We start from the raw sequence: 12,788 nt of genomic DNA, 5'->3' as shown, positions 1-12,788 counted from the left end.
GCAATCATCCAAGTGATCCAGCAGTCGGTTAGATTTAATGGTGATTTGAAGGAAAATCCAAACCAGTACATTGCAAATTTCTTGGAAATTTGTGACACATTCAAGTCGAACGGAGTGGCGGATGACGCTATTAGGTTGCGGTTATTCCCATTTTCATTGGGAGATAAAGCAAAGGGATGGTTAATGGCACTACCACCACCACCAGGAACTATCACAACTTGGAATGATCTCGCACAGAAATTCCTTACTAAGTTTTTCCCTCCAGCTAAATCAGCAAAACTCAGAAATGATATCACATCATTTCTACAAGATGATTCCGAGTCATTGTATGAGGCTTGGGAGAGATACAAGGAGTTAATGAGGAAATGCCCACACCATGGTTTGCCAGTTTGGCTTCAAGTCCAAACATTCTATAATGGATTGATGAGTAATGTACAAACCATGGTGGATGTAGCTTCAGGAGGGGCCCTGTAGAATAAGACAACAGAAGAGGCATATGAGTTACTTGAGGTTTTGGCAAGCAACAACTATCAAAGACCAAATAAGAGAGCAACACCAAGGAAATCTTCGGGTCTTCATGAAGTTGATGCCTTTATAGCCATCTCAACCCAACTCACAGCACTTCAGAAATAGTTGGGAACAATGCAGGTAAATTCTATTCAAGCACCTCAACTAATTTGTGATTTCGTAAATTCTATTCAAGCACCTCAACTAACTTGTGATTTCGTAAATTCTATTCAAGCGCCTCAACTAACTTGTGATTTCTATGCAGGAAACCATGTAAGCAGCGAGTGTCAAGTTGGGAACACATTTGCTTCGTCATCTTCATCAACGGAGTAAGTAAATTACTTGGCAGGAAATCAGAGACAACCAAACAACTCATACTCCAACACATACAACCCGGGGTGAAGAAATCATCCAAATCTAGCTTAGGGAAATCAGAACCAGCAAAATAACTAATGGAACCAGAGGACAGTTCCAAATAACCAACCAGGGGTGAATAATCAATCGGGAGATTCAAGAGTGACAAAGTTGGAAGATATGTTTGGGAAATTTATGCAAGAGACAACGGGATTCATGAATGAGATGAGGACGATTTCTAAAATCAAGGAGCGTCCATTTGAAATCTTGAAGTACAGATGGGCCAATTGGCCGAGAAGCATAATGAGAGACTGCAGGGTTACTTACCAAGAAATACAGTAACTAACCCACTTGAGCAAGCAAATGCCATAATGTTGAGAAGTGAGACTTTTTTGGAAGAGGCAGAGCAAGCTACCGAGGAGGTAGAGCAACCCGGAAAGGAAGATTCTGATGAGGAAGTTGATGAAGAGATTGTTGCTGAAGAGAAACCAATTGGTTTGGATGAAAGGAAAAAGAAAAAAGAGAAATTGCCATTTCTCGAGATACCACCAGAGTTGGCACATCACACCCCACCTATGCCTTTTCCTCAGATATTGAAGAAAAAGAATCAGGATAAGCAATTTTCAAAGTTTATTGAAATTTTTAAAAAATTGCATATTAATATTTCTTTTGCAGATGCATTGCAGCAGATGCCGAGCTATGCGAAGTTCCTCAAGGAAATCTTATCGAACAAAAGGAAGTTAGACGATGAGGAAACGGTGATGTTCACGGAGGAGTGTAGTGCCATCCTCCAAAAGAAGTTACCTCCAAAGCTCAAAGATCCAGGGAGTTTTACTATTTCTTGTATTATAGGAGATATTGCATTTGATCATGTTTTTGTGTGATCTAGGAGCTAGTATTAATTTGATGCCCTTTTCTGTTTTCAGGAGATTGGGAATTGGTGAAGTGAAGCCAACGACCATGTCATTGCAACTAGCGGATAGGTCAATAAAACACCCGAGGGGGATAATAGAGGATGTGTTGGTGAAGGTGGGAAAGATAATTTTTCCAGCAAATTTTGTGGTGTTGGACATGGAAAGAGGATAAGGAAATTCCTCTTATTTTGGGCCGACCATTTTTAGCCACGGGGAGAGCACTTATTGATGTGCAGGAAGGAAAGTTACTATTGAGAGTTCAAGATGAAACAGTAACTTTCAATGTCTTTGAGGCGATGAAGTTTCCAACTGAAACGGATTCATGTTTTAGTGTTGATATGGTGGACAAATTGGTTGAGGAATCTATGGAAGAAAACACCCCACAGTTACCTCTAGAAGCGTGTATAGCCAAATCAAAAACAATAGAGGTAGAAAAGTCGAAGAGTAATGATTGTGCTAGGATGTTAGAAGCACTTCAACCGATTGATGAGAGTCAAGATGTAGAATTTGAGGAGTTTGATTTTGACAAAGAGAAGGAGAAGGAAAAAAATGAAGACCCTCCAAAGCTTGAATTGAAACCTTTACCTTCCAACCTCAAATATGCTTATCTTAGAGACTTAGAAACTTTCCCAGTGATTATTAGTTCAGATTTGAGTACATTAGAGGAAGAGCAGTTGATTAGGGTGTTGAGAGAACATAGATTAGCAATTGGATAGACCATCTTGGACATTATAAGTATCTCGCCATTATTTTGCATGCATAAGATACTCATGGAGGATGATTTTAAGCCTAGGGTGCAACCACAATGGAGATTGAATCCTTCGATGAAGGAAGTGGTGAGAAAGGAGGTGGTGAAACTCTTAGATGCGGGGATTATTTATCCTATTTTCGATAGCCCATGGGTGAGCCCAGTGTAAGTGGTTCCGAAGAAGGGAGGTATCACTGTGGTAAAAAATGAGAGTAATGAGTTGATACCAACAAGGATGGTGACGGGCAGGAAAGTATGCATTGATAACTATACATTGAATGAGGCGACAAGGAATGATCATTTTCTGTTACCTTTCATTGATCAGATGTTGGAGAGGTTGGCAGGACATGCCTATTACTGTTTCCTGGATAGGTATTCAGGATATAACCAGATTGCCATTGCTCCTGAGGATCAAGAGAAACAACCTTCACTTGCCCCCTACGGCACCTTTGCTTATCGAAGGATGCCTTTTGGGTTGTGCAATGCACCAGCAACATTTCAAAGATGCATGATGTCAATTTTTGGAGACATGGTGGAATGGTTTATAGAAGTCTTCATGGATGACTTCTCAGTTTTTGGTTCATCATTTGATAGCTGTCTAACTAATCTTTCTTTTGTTTTGCAGCAATGTAAGGAGACGAACTTGGTGCTCAATTGGGAGAAGTGTCACTTCATGGTCCAAGAAGGAATAGTGCTCGGGCATAGGATCTCCAAGGATAGAATAGAAGTTGATCGAGCAAAGACAAAAGTGATTGAGAAGCTGCCACCATCATCAAATGTCAAAGCAATCCGAAGTTTCTTGGGGCATGCAGGGTTTTACAGACGCTTCATCAAGGATTTTTCTAAGATTTCTAAACCCCTTTGCAATTTGTTGAATAAAGATGTTGTTTTTTACTTTGATGATGATTGCATGCATGCCTTTCTAACTCTAAAAAAATTATTAGTATCTGCACCTATTATTGCAGTTCTCGATTGGGGATTACCCTTCGAATTGATGTGTGATGCTAGTGATTTTGCTTTAGGGATAGTATTAGGACAGAGAAAAAATAAAGTGTTGCATGTAATTTAATATGCTAGCAAAACACTCGGTGATGCACAATTGAATTACACCACCACTGAAAAAGAATTGTTGGCTGTAGTTTTTGCTTTTGACAAGTTTCGTTCTTATTTGTTAGGTGCAAAAGTGATCGTATACACGGACCACTCAGCACTCAGGCACCTATTGGCAAAGCAAGAAGCAAAACCTCGGTTGATAAGATGGATTTTACTACTTCAAGAGTTCGAGTTGGAAATTCAAGACAAGAAGGGGTCAGAAAATGTGGTGGCTGATCACTTGTCGAGAATTGAGAGACCAATCAAGGGAAATGAGGAGGAAATGCCAATTATAGAAACATTTCCGGATGAGAAGTTGATGAGAATGGAAGAAGCACCATGGTATGCAGATTTTGCAAACTATTTGTCATCAAGGGTGCTCCCAAGTGGTATGACGTACCAAAAAAAGAGAAAATTCTTCTCAGACTTGAAGTACTACTTTTGGGAAGAACCATTTCTATACAGACACTGTATGATCAAATGATATGGAGATGCGTCCAAAATGAGGAGATGGAAAGCATTCTAAGGCATTGTCACGAGAAGGAAGTAGGTGGCCATTTTGGGGGAGCTAGAATAGCAGCCAAGGTTTTACAATCGGGGTTTTATTGGCCAACCCTTTTTAAGGATTCCTTCTGGATGATTCAAGAGTGCAACCAATGTCAATGGATGGGTACTATTTCAAAAAGAGATGAGATGCTGTTGAGCAACATCCTGGTGGTTGAACTCTTTGATGTATGGGGGATTGATTTCATGGGTCCCTTCCTAAGTTCTTTTGGGAACACGTATATCTTGGTAGCGGTGGATTACGTGTTGAAGTGGGTTGAGGTAGTTGCATTGCCGACTAATGATGCTAGGGTAGTGATTAAGTTTGTGAGAAAGAATATTTTCTCAAGGTTTGGGGTACCATGAGCAATCATTAGTGATGGAGGATCTCATTTTTGCAATAGGCAAATGGATGCACTGTTGAGTAATTATGGAGTGACACATAGAGTTGCAACACCTTACCATTCGCAAACGAGCGGGCAAGTGGAACTGTCGAATAGAGAACTCAAAGGGATTCTAGAAAAGACAGTTAATGCATCTAGGAAAGATTGGTCATGGAAGCTGGATGATGCGCTGTGGGCATACTGAACCACTTTTAAGACTCTAATTGGAATGTCTCCATTCAGGATGGTTTATGGGAAAGCATGCCACTTGCCGGTAGAACTCGAGCATAAAGCATATTGGGCAGTCAAGCAGCTAAACATGGACTTGAAAGCTACTGGAGAAGAAAGGATATTGACTTTGAATGAGCTCGATGAGTTTCGTCTCGATGCATATGAGAATGCCCGGATTTACAAGGAAAAGACAAAAAGATGGCATGACAAGCATATTCGGAAGAAGGATTTTGAAGTAGGGCAGAAGGTGTTGTTGTTCAATTCTAGACTTAGGCTTTTCCCGGGAAAACTTAAATCTAGATGGTCCGAACCATTCACTATTACAAGGATTCACGCATCCAGAGCAGTGGAAGTTACACATGAAGATAAAGGCACTTTTACGGTCAATGGACAGAGATTGAAGCCCTACATAACTGGGATGATGAGTTGCAAATCCATTCCAATCCGGCTTGACATCCCAACTTGAAGGATTGAGAAAGTCTAGCTATCGACTATAAACAAACGCTTCTTGGGAGGCAACCCAAGTGTTTTTAATTGTTTGTTTTTCATTTTGTTGTTTGAATTTGTTTTAAATTCATTATGAGTTTGTATGATTTTTAATGTATGTGTTTTTGGGTGTTTCAGGTGAAGTTTTTAGCAAAAGAAAGGAATTAAAATGCTCCAGACTTCGTCGCGGCGAAGATTTTTCTTCGCTGGGGTGAAGCAACCTTGAAAAATGTGTTAGCTCCTGGACGATTTCACCTCGGCGAAGGATTTGTCTTCGCCGCGGCGAAGAAAGGAGAATAAAATTCATGAAAATTTTCTAAAGCATTGTCGCCGTGGCAAAGAAATTTTCTTCGCTGAGGCGAGTGGCCTCTGTAGGTTTTCACCCCGGCAAAGAATTTTTCTTCACTGCGGCGAAACCTGGGTTTTTTTTTAGGGTTCATGTACGAAGAACGTCGCCACGGTGAAGCTGGTTCTTCGCTGCGGTGATGATACTTTTCTATAAATACCCACTCTTCTTTCTCATTCTTCATGCAACTTTTCATGTTCATTTGAGAGAAAATTTTTCAAAATTCAATCTTTTACCTTCCTAGTGCTTTTCCAACCAAATTTCTTACTCCATAACCCTCATAAACACTAAAACAACCCATTTCAACAACAATTTTAACGAAAATTTCACGAAAATTTTTGGATCAAAAATTTGGGGCTTTTCAATCTGGGCTATTTCTGGTTTAATTGGTGGTGAATACTCCTTCATATTAGTAAGATCTCAAATACCCAAAGCTTTTTATTGCGCAATTTCATTTTAATTGTAGATCTGAAAATTTTTGTTGCGATTGAGTTGAGAAATTTGGGTGATTTTGAGCATTGATTTTGTTAGAGGAAGAGTAGTTTGTGCATTAAGTGATTGTGTGGAGTGTGGGTTTGTGAAATTTTGGACTGTTTGTGTGGATTTGAAAAATTTGTAGTTTGGGGGTAAAGTACAAATTTTTGGAAGTGTTGGTTGTTTTTGCAGGATTGAATTGGCTGTGTAGAACAACTAGGTTTGAATTGTTGGGATACAATTTTTTATTGAAATTGAATTGTGAACAATGCCTCCCAAAATTAAGCATCCATACAAGGGCAAGGGTAAGAGTAAAAGGAAGAATGTTGACAACCATTTTGTTAATGATGAAGCCCGTAAAAGGTATGAAAGGCAATTCAAAGAAAGGATAAGGGTATTATCCCGGAGCACGGTTTGACCGTGAGTCAGGCCTTAGACTGGAGTAGAGGGAGACGTTAGGAGATGTTTATGAGAGCTCCTGAACAAGCGACTGTTGAGCCGATAGTAAGGGAGTTCTATTCCAATCTCCCGAATTGTAAGGAAGATACTGTTTATGTAAGAGGGACTGATGTGCCATTTACGGGAAAGGAGATCAATGATTTCTATCACTTGCGTGAAATTTTCACGGATGAGTATGTGCAGTTTGAGAGATGACAAATTGATGACCGTATCATCCTTTTGGTCATTGCAAAATCGGATGCAGAGTGGGAAGTATCGAAGAAACAAAAGAAGACTCTCAAGGGAACGCAGTTGACACCGATGGCTCGACTGTGGCAATACTTTGTCTATGCAAAATTGATGCCGAAATCGCACTACAGCACAGTTACTCACGAGAAGGCAGTTTTGCTTTACTCTATTGCCATAGGGAAGAGTATCAATGTGGGAGACATGATCTTGAACAGCATCAAGCTAGCATCCAAACCAGGGCAAACAAGTTACAGTTTCCCACATCTCATCATAGCCTTGTGCCTTAAAGCTGGAGTCGAGGTTCAGGATGACGAGCACCGTATTCATGCTACCCAGTTCTACACTCAGAGTATTACAAGAAGCACCTTGACCATCCAGAAGCTGTGCAACCAAGAGCAGGGGCAAAAAGGCAACGAACAGGCCCTGCCACATCCTCTAGCTTCACAGCTTCACAAAAAAAAATGATGCAGCAGATGATGGGTTTAATGAAATATATGAAAAAACGTCAAGATTGGTTGGTGAAGCAGACTCAGATGATGCATGAGTTGCAGAAGAATAGCTTTAAGGAGCTCAACGTTGACACTTCAGCATACCAATGGGTCGACTGGAACTCAGATGAGTGGATGGACTCCGAGGAAGATGAGGAAGAAGAGGAAGAAGAAGAATGAGCCGGAGCACCTGTTTTTGTTTGTCTTTTTGTTTACGTGTTTTCATTTGATTTCGTTACTCATTCTAAACATTAAACTCAGTTTTATTTTTGTTTTGGATTTTGTTTAGTTGATTAGTTGTTGCTTTTAATTTGTAGTTGTTGAAAGGACGAGATTAGGTTGTAATATTTTCAAGTTAGTTGTGAATTTGTGCTAACATAAGGGACACCACAGTTTCAATTGTTTTGATAGATTTTGGGTGATGAAAATTCCGAGACTAGGTGTTTATTGTGGAGCGACACTTCATGGATTAACCAGGGAGCATTCTCGTACCTTTGTGTTTTTGTATTGTTTTCTATTCCTGACTTATGCATGATGGAACATTGGGGATAATGTCATGTTCAGTTTGGGGGTAGGAAATAAAAATAAAACCTAGTTTAAAGGTATATTGGCTGGAAACCCGCACCCGCCTTAAAAACTGCCTGGCAGTACTTGGCAACTTCTAGTATAACAACGCCATGTACACTTTAAACTGAAAAAAAAATTTAAATAAATTTTATCTTGTTTAATTATTTTTGCTGATGATGACTTGTACAAATCAATGATGAGAATTGGGTTGTTGAAATCTTATTGTTGAGAAATGTTAAGCATTGCCTTAAGTTTTTGTGTATTGACTGGATTGTTATTGAGGTTTATTGAGTGGTTTAGCCACAATGTTCATTTATTTCGGCATGCTTAGATTCATTTTATGTGGTTAGGTGAAGTCTTGATAATGTTGGTGGACTCTAGAACCTAGTAGAGAAGTGCTTGAGATGAAATTCTAGGATTAGACATGGTTGAGGAGATGATTTAGGCATTTTTGTTGGAACGTTTGAGCCTTTCTAGCCGACCCAGGAATGAAATTATCCCTAGTCACCCGCTTGAGCCATATGAATCAGTATTGCTTTATTTTTCTTGGCAAACTGAAAATTGTCTGATCCTGTTACCCTAAACACTTTGTCGTAGCCTTAGGAGAATTCGGCCTTAGTGCAGACACAAAGAATGGAAAAAGAGTTGTACGAATAAGCCAAAAGAATAGTTTGGGGGTTGTGAGAAGGGCAGAGAAAAAAAAAAATAAAAGAGGTAGTTCACCTCAATTCAATCGATTGATTTTTGTAAAAAAAAAAATAATAATAAATAAATAATGTCGTTTACCGGGTTTAAGGGTATATCGGTTGGAAACTGGTAACTGCCTTAAAAACTGCCTAGCAGTACTTGGTGACCTCAGGTTTAACAACGCCACGTATACCTTAAACCTGTGCATTTGTGGTATAAAAAATAAGAAGGATACGAGTTTGAGGGTGGTAGATAAGTGGACATGTTGATTGTTGGTTGAAAAGAAGTGGAGTTCGATTTGACTTGAGTGTTTGCATGAGGAGCTTTTGATTCTCTTACTTTGTTTTTCCTATCCTTTTCTTGGAACCCACTACCCGAGCCTAACGTTACAAGCTTTTAAAGACCTTTTGATTCTCATCTTTGTTTAGTCCTCATTAGTAGAGAGTAGTTCGATATTTAGGCTTATGGAGTCTGCCACCATTTGATAAACTTTACATTTTTGCATAAAATAATCCAGGAAGTTAGGAAGTGGATTGAAGTGGGGATCACCTACTTGGTGGACCGATTGAGGAAGATAGTCGATAATGCTTATAACTTCTTGGAGTGTTGAACATTTCCTTATAATAATTTTTCAACAACTTTTGAGACTTGTGCAATTTCTAGGCAATTTGTTTGTTGAATTTGAGTCTTGTTGCTTTTGTTCATTTTTCAGTTTTGTTATGTGTGTTTTGTGTTTTCGTTTGTTGTCTATGTCTTTGTTTCCATTGGTTTTGTACCGCTGAGCATATCTTTCGTTTGGGGGTATTTGATAATCCGTGGATTATACAGTTTTCATTAGACTTTTTATTCAGATTTCAGATACTTTCTGGTGCATTTTGACCTGAATTGTTGCTTAATTCTTTATATTTCGTGTTTCATGTTAGAATGGACATTTTTGAGCAAATGAGGACAAAATTTGTTATTTTTGACTCAGAAGTTAGCGGATCCCAGAAGTTAAGTGAGTTCTGAAGCAGGATAAAGCACGATGAGGCTTGTTCCAAAGGGATAGCACCGAGAATCGAAAAATCAAGCGAAGATGCAAGCAGAGTGGCAGTTCTGTAATTTTAGAACTTTTCAAGAAGCTTCGCCACAGCGAAGGATTTGTCTTTGCCGCGGCAAAGTAAGCCAGTCACGCACCAGATTTGTTGGGTTCTTTGCCGCGGCGAAATTTCTTCTTCGCCGCGGCAACGATTGTAAATTCCAGTTTTGTGAAACGCACAGTTTTACTTTGTGCGTATTTTTCTTAGGATTTTGGGCGAGGTATAAAAGAAAACACTTAACCTTTTTGCCCAGGGTGGTCGAGGAAGTAGGTTTAGCAACTTTTACAATTTCTTTGATTAAGCTTAGAGAGATTTAGCGATTAGGAGGGTGAAGATTCGATTTTGAACCAAGGAATTCATCATTTGGGGAGATTTCTTGTCCTTTCTCTTACTTTTCATTATGTTGAACTTGAATATTATCGTTTTTCTTATTTGTAGTGTTGATTTAGCTATGAACTAACCCATTTTGGATTAGGGTTTTGATTGTAATTCGGATTTTAATGGGTTAAGTGATTGATTGCTTTACGTTCATATGACTATGCTTTGATTGTGTGTTGCTCTGAGTTTTAATGCTTTATGTGATGAGCATGATGAGATTGAGAAATGAATCATGTTAGGCTTCTTGGGTAAACACTATTATAGTATTGGATGCTAGAGATAGATTCAAGAATTAATGAAATCACTGTAGGATTCTTATGCTTAATGAGTTTGGAATTGTTAACTTTCAATTTGTTCGGTGCGGAAAGTTAATAAGGAAGAATAGGAAACATAGCCTGAGAAGGTATGTTTAACACCTTAGTGAGTTCGATTTACAACTAATGCATATGAATGTGAATGTAGTTTAATTTTTAGGTTTAACCCATAAAGTCTGAATGAAGTCAAAACCCTACCCTTTTTAATTGAATTGATTTTTATCCATAATTTCTTTATCTCGCATTTCATAGTTAAATTTTAGTCAGTTATTTCAGATTTTGCTTTCGTTAATTAAAATTGCTCCCATTATCCAAAGAAGTCAATTGCCTTTACTTGAGAACAGTAGAATAATTAATGCTTAGCTAACAATCCTCGTGGGAACGATACTCTACTCATCATTTTATTACTTGTGCAATTAGTATACTTGCTACATATTGCATGTTGTAGGAAACACGCATCAGAATACCAGCAACAACCTCAACAACAATAATTCTCCACTGAGGCAACCAGAAGGTATAAATGCTCCACATCTTTTGTACCCTAAATTACAAAATCACAAACAAAATCATGATACATATTTGCGGGAATATAAAAACAACTAAAACAAAAATTTTGATATGTCGAGAGTTCATCTGATAATTATATCTACACATTCATGTTACCGTTTCCATATATTTATAAAAATTAATTGTATATTGTTTCTGTAATTGGTTTAAACATTTTTTAGGGAATGCCGGAATTGAGAGAGATTTTCAAAAAAGTTGAGATCAATCTGGATGATCTACATACTGCAAGAGACAAATTTCTAGAAGTCATTAATCAGCTGTTACAAATCATGGAATCTGCCATGGATGTTATTTATAACCAAAACAAAAGAGAGTATGCATATGCATAAAGAAACTGAACAACTATATGAAAAATATAAAATAAAGTCTATATTTTCCAAACTCACTTCACAATATAAAAAAGCGATGTACTTATTTCTTTTATAATAAAAGTATTATTCTTTATATTCAATTTTATCTTGATTTATTTTAGTGTTGCTCATTAATTGATTGAAAATTGTTCTATATTAAATTTTATCTTGATTTTGGTGTTGCACATTAATTGATTGAAAATTTTCTCCATCGTAACACGTTACTTTTGATTTAATTCTTCCATCTTCACACATTGGATGAGTACTAACAATAATTATATAAGTACATTACATAGACATTCCAAAAATCTAAGTATTTTCAAGAAAAAAAGTATAAAGATGGAAATTAGACTGTTTTCAAACCTTAACTTGGAAAGAATCCTATACTATGAAAAAAACAGTCAATATCAAACCTGAAAATGAACTCAATATAAATTTTAAGTTCAAATAATTGATCTGCATAATATTAATTGATATTAATAATTATAAAGGTACAATTATTAATTTTATGTTAACACAACTTTGTACATATATAAAAGTTATATTTACTCTAAAACTAGTACATATATAGAAATTATTTTTACAACATATTCTAAAAATATTAAATAAACATACCCACACAACGCGCGGGCCCAATATCTAGATGCATTTAAATTCTAAAAAGTTCTCCTTGTGGCAAGAAAGTACTTTATTCATTGAATGAAGGTTGAGTATAAACTCTTAACAAAATCCATAACCATTTAATATGTGTTAGTGCGTTAAACTACAGAACACACTTTATGAAGGTTCACCTATATGTGTGTGGAACTAGGCTAATTCCTTTGAGAAATCAAACATAATATCTAAAGCACTCATGAATTCTAGGAAGGCATAAGGTCGTCAAAGTGTCAAACCACTGAACGAGCAAAATTGTAGAAGTTCAATATGAGTCTCTATTTCATTGATTCAAGATAAAATGAGTATGGTTCATAGAAACAATTGTTTCACCATATTTCCGAGACAAGATTAGTTGCTCAATTGCTGGTTCATAGCCTAAAAGGCACCAATACATATGCGTTGGACTTTACAAATTAGTGTTTGGGGGATTGTTAGAGGTAGTGTGTTTGGATAACTTTTTCAAATACACACAATCCCACATGGAAAAGTAAACAATAATGATTTGCTTACAACTAAGTCATACAACCAAATAAAAATCATACAAAATTTATGTAAAATGATTACTCTGTACTTTGTTTTTTGCTATGACTTAGTTATAAGCTGTAACGCCCACATCAAGGTATGTAGCTTTATTTATGCCCCAATACCCTTAGTTGAATTTTATTAAAGTTATCTTGATCAAGTGTGAAAGAAATTCTTTAAAATATTATTAGGGGTAAAATGGTCATTCCACTTATAATTAGATGAAAGAGTGGGGAATGAAAAGAAGTAGAATAACATGGAGAAGATAATAAAAATAAGGGCATTATGGTAATTGACTAAGGGACATAGATGGAATTTCTAGAAAGTGCAAGGGTAAAATGGGAAACTATATATATTATTAAGGATTCAAGAGGAGAAACCCTAGCCACTCTACCCCTCCATTCATGCCACTCT

General features: G+C 37.3%; 1 non-coding gene across 1 annotated transcript; it reads right to left on the bottom strand.

Annotated features, from left to right (window-relative positions):
• Positions 1 to 276: 276 nt before the first annotated feature.
• LOC116112389 lies at positions 277 to 383 on the bottom strand. The gene has a single exon (XR_004125241.1). It is a non-coding gene; the product is annotated as a small nucleolar RNA R71 (small nucleolar RNA).
• Positions 384 to 12,788: the final 12,405 nt, after the last annotated feature.

This window comes from Pistacia vera, unplaced genomic scaffold (assembly GCF_008641045.1).
Source record: "Pistacia vera cultivar Batoury unplaced genomic scaffold, PisVer_v2 Contig660, whole genome shotgun sequence".
NCBI classification, from domain to species: domain Eukaryota; kingdom Viridiplantae; phylum Streptophyta; class Magnoliopsida; order Sapindales; family Anacardiaceae; genus Pistacia; species Pistacia vera.
This window is presented reverse-complemented; position numbering and strand designations above follow the sequence as displayed.